The 6,425-nt window shown below is 34.1% G+C and overlaps 1 long non-coding RNA gene across 1 annotated transcript; it reads right to left on the reverse strand.

Moving 5' to 3' along the window:
• Nucleotides 1-521: 521 nt before the first annotated feature.
• On the reverse strand, nucleotides 522-4,998 carry LOC140431639 (uncharacterized). Its single transcript, XR_011949709.1, has 4 exons — nucleotides 4,985-4,998; nucleotides 4,231-4,412; nucleotides 3,390-3,544; nucleotides 522-551 (listed from the first exon to the last, which is right to left on the reverse strand). It is a non-coding gene; the product is annotated as an uncharacterized lncRNA (long non-coding RNA).
• Between the last annotated feature and the right edge of the window lie 1,427 nt (nucleotides 4,999-6,425).

Below are 6,425 nucleotides of genomic sequence, written 5' to 3' on the forward strand. Positions count from 1 at the left end.
CTAAGTATACAAATCTCTGTAGAACTTCTAAATTTCACCACTTTGAGTATGTAACGGTAGATTATTTTTTGTCCTCTCTACGATCATTATTTTTGTTTTTCCGGTGTTATTGGTATGTCATTTCGACTTCGTTTAGTATTGTGCGTCATCTGCATAATATAATAGGTTACTGTTTTTTTGCCAACTATTGAGAGACCCGGTATACAGATAACGGAGAATTTTGGTAAAACTCTGTTTTGTCTATTCGACGATGGGAGATTGCAGCATGGAATACAAATAACTAGTTTATATCAGCTAGTGTGAAATGTTTAATAATATGCAAATCTAAATTGTTCTAAATACTGGTGAAAATTCAGAAACTTAAACCGGCTTACCTCTAACTTCTAAATTAACCACGTGGTTGCTGTATGAGTTGTATCCTTGATTTGTGCAGACACTACTACTGGAATATTCGGTTATATTTCTAAGAGTGTTACTGGCAGCTTTATCCTTCAGACTGATATTGAACCAATTTATTGGTATATAAAGTATATCGAAATATTCATTGTATGCTGAAAACAGAAAAAAATTAAGAGGATAATATATCAAACGTTGATATTAACTAAAACTGTAATAACGTGGAACTTTAGTAGTTATTTTAATGCAAGTAAATTAAAAATACTCGAACATCGATGTAAAACATTTCTGTTGCAAATTGCATAATTAAAAATTAAATTAAAAATTCAAATCGATTAGAAAGTTCAGAACGTTTTAGAACTAATCAGTCCATCTTCAGTGAATCTCATAAAGGAAGTAATCCACTCAGTCAAGAAAAACTTAAAGTAACATTTTGACTGTTAAATCCAAAGATGTGGTTTGGATCACTTATTTTGGAGTACTTGTTTAACTAACCGCAAAACCAAACAGTGGTTAACATTTACATTGATGGAAACATACTTATTAGATTAAACAGCAATATGCCGATGTAATTAGATTACTAACTGCGAACATAAGTCCTTACTCGAATAAAAACATTTCACATTCGAACTGTCGAACGTGAATTTGCCAACTAAACCTTAGCGTTTTAAATTTTTTTAACTACGAAATATTTATATGTTTCTAAAATTTCTAAAGACGCCCCTGTTTGTCTGTTTGCAACAAAGTTAAAATAATCAATATTAATATGTGTTATTTCGACGAATTTAAAGAGTGTTTTGATTCAAGGCTAAATCCCCCGGTTTGTCAAGAAATTTTTGTTGTAAGAACGAGGTCGAGAGGGGTATTTTGTTTGTTTAGGTTCGTAGGCCACAAACTGGTTGGAGACGTGAAGGGAAATTTATTTGGCGTTGAATTGGTAAAATGTAACAGAGATGAGGAGTCAAGCAGAGATTTCAGACTAAAAAGATGTTTGGGCGATTTGAACCAGGAGTCGATTCAATTTTTTTTTTTGTAATGTCTTAAGACCGGTTAGGTGATAATACTCTTTGCATAATGGCAGTTTAGAACAGAGTACTCATCGTAGATTTGTGCAGTACACCGGAACTGAAGAATTATTTGAAAAATGATTATATAGGATGTCCCAGTTTTGTTGTCGTTTGCCTGCTTGATCCAGCCCCATCTGCGTTCAGATCTTCGTTCCTAAGTGTAGAAATGGTTTCCTTTTTGTTCCAGTTAAGAGTTTTGTCCTTGAAGCTCCAATCCCAGAGATGGTAGCAAGTTTCTCAAAGTTAAGTGGCAAAGTTTGTAAATTAAGGTAACAATTAACATGAAAAAGAATTTGTAATATTTGAAGTTTTATATTGTGTTGGAGCGCGTGGCCAACAAAATGTCATAATTTATTCTGTCTTACGAATGTTATGTTGACATATGACATTTTGGCTTAAATCTGCTGTTGTTGAAAACAATTTTAATTTGATTATTATATAGAAAAGATATTCCATATATAAGGTTAAATTTTAAGATATTTTCATAAACAAGGATATCCTTAATTTTTAATAATCTAATTTGGCCATATTAATAAATAACCTAGGAACCATTTCGAAGATTTTTGTAACAATCTCCTTTGTAAACAGATAAGCACGTAAGTTTTTGTTAATTTGTTATTATGTTATTTAGTATGCTTCTTGTGCAATCTGTATTTTTGATAACTGTTTGTGGTGACACAAAAATAAATGTTTAAATTTTAAACTCAACCTTTCTTGAGTTTCCATTTGAAAAAGATATGTTTCTTTATGTTTGATAATTATTTTCCTAGTTACAACTAGCTGTTGTAATGGTTATAATTAGGCACCTCGAAGTGGCGCTCTTTATAAATTACTAGAGGTGTTTCCTGTTTCCTTTTGTTTTGTTTGTCCCAAGTGATTCATGACCCTTGGTTTCATTTTTTGGTAGTTACCCCAATCCTGACCCCCTTTTCGTATACTTATCCACGATCCCAGCTCTCCAGCTAACCCCTGATTGCCGTTCGCACATATAACGATTGTTTTTGCTTGTCTTATCTTCGCCCCATAGTTTCTGTCTCCAATTTTCTACCCCCATAATATTTTCTACTCTAAGGTAGGCAAAATATTACGTTTATAACCTAAGATGCCGGAAGTAATATTTTACTGCTTTCAATGACAACGACATTCGGGGCAAGAATGATGGTTCGTTTTTTAAAAGGTAAACCAGGTCAAGGACCCATATGTTGAACTTTATATCAAAATTTTATTAGATTAGTTATTTAACCGAAGAACAAAATTGGTACTAAAATGGGCAGCTTACGGAGAAACTGGAGGAAAGCCTTTAGATCAGATATTTTATGTGCTCGAAAAGGAAGATCTTTGATCAATATATACTCCCAGTTCTAACGTACAGAGCAGATACATTGACTCTTACTCATTGACATTAAATTGGCTTACATTGACTTACATTGGCTCTGAAATGAAACTAGGCACGACATGTCACAAGCGCAACCAGCACAACATGGATTCAAGGTGCTCAAGACAGAATGCAATGTAATTATTTACGAGAGGCTTATGTTTAGCAGTGGACTCAAAACGGTTGATGATTAGTTTGAACCTACACAAAACTTGGATTGTGGGAACGTATTCCAGAGTTTAGAAGATGGCAACACCTATAAAGTGATATGGTTATAGGCTAACAGATTTTATCATATTTTTTGTTTAAAGATGTTGTTTTTTTTTTCATAGTTTAGAAGAGATATTCGCAAATAGACCGTGACTTTTTTGTGTAAAGATTAGTACATATACAATCGATCTTTTTTGGGCCTTAGAATATGTGGTCTACGGTTGTGTTACACCCCTAAATATAATAAATCTGACTTCACACTTGAGAACCTACTGACTTATTTATTTTGGAACGTAATTTTACTTATAAAATAACAAAAAAGTAATAAAAAAGCTACTTACGTTCCGCTATTTTCACTTCACATTCTCATCTGTTTGGTCCGTGGTTACAGTTTTTTTGTCATAATCTAAATCAACCATGTTATTCGATATATTGTAAAGACCTTTGTAAGCAGGATACTCAAAGGATATATGTTGACTATCACTACCTCCGTTATCTACAAATGAAAAGAGCTCATGATCATAAATGCAGGTAATTTTCACACCATTGTATATGGAACTTTAATATTTCGATTAAAACATAAAATAATAACTATTATATAAGATGTTAAATTAGAATGGGGCGACCGTAGGGTCTAAGATACTTTCATTCTAAGCGGGAACGCATAAGTTTGTGTACAACTCCCTGCAAGGAACGTAAGTCGTCTACAGGCAATCAAACATCGGATTATTATACCCATCTTCGTCCGTCCAAAGATCTGGTCTACTGGCAAGGATGGATCCCATCGTAACCGATAATTTCACGGAAATAAGGGCTCGTGCGACAATCATAGCGAACTAGATTGCCTAGTAAATTCACATTGTTTCGAACCTTTCAACTCTCGGAACGCCAAGAGATATGGTTGCCACTTTTGACTAGAAAGGATACGGCCTTTGAGGCATAATCTCACGGATGGTAGCTGCGCACCATTACTCGCTCAAGTAAGTGCGTAACCAAATGTCCGAACCTGCGGTTCCTCTCGTAGGGTCATCAGTGATGGTAAAACTTACCTGTCTCACGATGGTCTCATAAAGTACTTCAATAGATCGACACGCATTTTTTATTGGTACTACACAGTGCGAGCGATTATGCACACCAAGAATCTGGAAATAATTTAAATCTTTAATGTAAATATTTACTTACTGTTCATACGGATGTTTAGCACAGCTGAGGAGCTCTGTTGTTCGACTTTTTAATAGTAGCGATCATTTCTAACGAAATATAGACATGCGATTGGAAATCTTCATTGGACAGATCACTTTTCTTTTCTACCGTTACTACTTGATCTTTGTAGGAAATGCTAAACTTATCTTTAAAATTGGAGTCTAAAATAAAATAAATAAAATTAAAACTATTTACTATTTTTGTTAGAAATTAAGATTATAAACAAAATTATTATAAAAAAATTAGGACTAGGTTTCAACAATAATTATAGTCATAGACATATACAGTGCGTCCATAAAGTAGCGCATAAATTCATTATTAGCTAAATAAAACAACATTATTAGAAATTTCCGAAAGAGTTTCGATTTTTGATTTTAATTTACTATTTTTAAAAATTATAATGTAGTATACAGGGTGAAATCAGCTTCGTATGATAACGTCATCCTTGAGAACGAAATTTTATCTCACGCAAATACTGATGGCTCGATTTTAGAATATCGGGCCGTTCAAACATGCTTGACTTTTTCACTGATATAAATTGAGTCGACAAGATGAACATTCTTCATGTCAAAACTAAAAAGGTTTCTACTTATTAACTATATAAACATAATATAAAAAACATTTAGGAAAAAAAATATGGAAACTTAATAAGAAACTTTTAAAATCTGCAAGAATTGTAGAAAACATTTTTAGGAATTTTAAGTTTTCCGACAGGCATTTTCTCCAAACTTACCATCGCTGAATTTTCACGTCTATTTCAATCGTTTTGTCTATCTGTAGTAAGTTTAATATCATTATCTTCTTTAAATTCTCCTATTCCATTTAGTACGGAATACTCGCCAGTATTTACAATGCTGGCAAAACTTATTTTTCCTTGATCTGGTGTCGGAGTATCATCTGAAAATTAAAAGTGTAATATGTATATCGTTGTCAATTGAATGTAGTTAGGAATTTTATATTTTTATTTTTTAAACAGATGCTTGTAAATTAAAATTAAAAAATTAAAGACGAAATCACATCAAAATAAGTAATAAGAAATTATATAGTAGATATAATATACAAATATTAAACCAATAGAAATACGCTAAAGACAGTGTTCATGAAACACTCTTTTAATTATACTCTCACTTAATTGAAATGGTTAATCTCCTGCTCAATCCAGGTCCAATAGATAAGATTTTCATCATAGGAAAGCTTTTCTTCCCTATATCACAGGTGTCATTGACACTTAATGAAAATTCTCAAATCGAAGAGAATAACCGCAATATTTACCCTCCAACAAAAACTGTTATGTCATGTCCGATTCGTCAAAGGTAACATTTGAAAAGAATAACACGGAGTTACGACTACATTTTCAGCTCTATATCAACACCATCGTCATACAGGGCACAAAATAGATTTTGAAAACTCCAGAACCATAGCCCCCCATCGGTTTCTATAACCAAGAATTATCCGAGAAGCCATAGCGCTTGAAAACGGCCGAAATGTTTCAATAAAAGACATGACAGCACGCGGTTGCCTTCAACATGGAGACCTCTACTAAAGATTTTTAGGTAGAGCGAACCTCTACGCCCGCTCCATCTACCAATCCAAATCCCGCCATCAGGAATCCTTCGCCCTACCCCAACTCAAACGCCACGTCATCATCTACGGTATAAATAAACCGTCCGCGTCCCTAGCAGCAGCAGTACAGTGAATAGTAAACAGTATAGTGTCTGGGGGCTCAGGAGACTGCGTCCCCCAGAAACCCTGAAGAAGACATCAGACGAGATGTCGAAAGTTCGCGCAGTGAAAATCGACGCGTTTCAACCCGGAAGCCTGGTGAGTTTGGTATTAATAAATATTAATCTTAGTGTTAGGTTTAAATTTACTAATCACGGAAATCTTACCGGACAGTATATAAACTGCGAGCTATATGTTAGGGATATAGCTTAATATTAATGAACAATATTACAACTGTATAAATCAATTAGGTTAAACACAGACAGAGCGGTTTGCGCCGCGTCTGCGCCTCGTCGGCTGCCGCGCGGCTTAAAACACATTAGGCGGTTTTGACAGTGGCAGTAGTTTTTGCCATTGTATTCGGTGTTGTCATATTAAGTCGAGTTTTGGACGTAGAATGGTATAATGATGTCTCTAGAATCATCTAGTGAAAGTGACGACGATTTGTTTTT

Source organism: Diabrotica undecimpunctata, unplaced genomic scaffold (assembly GCF_040954645.1).
Source record: "Diabrotica undecimpunctata isolate CICGRU unplaced genomic scaffold, icDiaUnde3 ctg00001561.1, whole genome shotgun sequence".
NCBI lineage: Eukaryota > Metazoa > Arthropoda > Insecta > Coleoptera > Chrysomelidae > Diabrotica > Diabrotica undecimpunctata.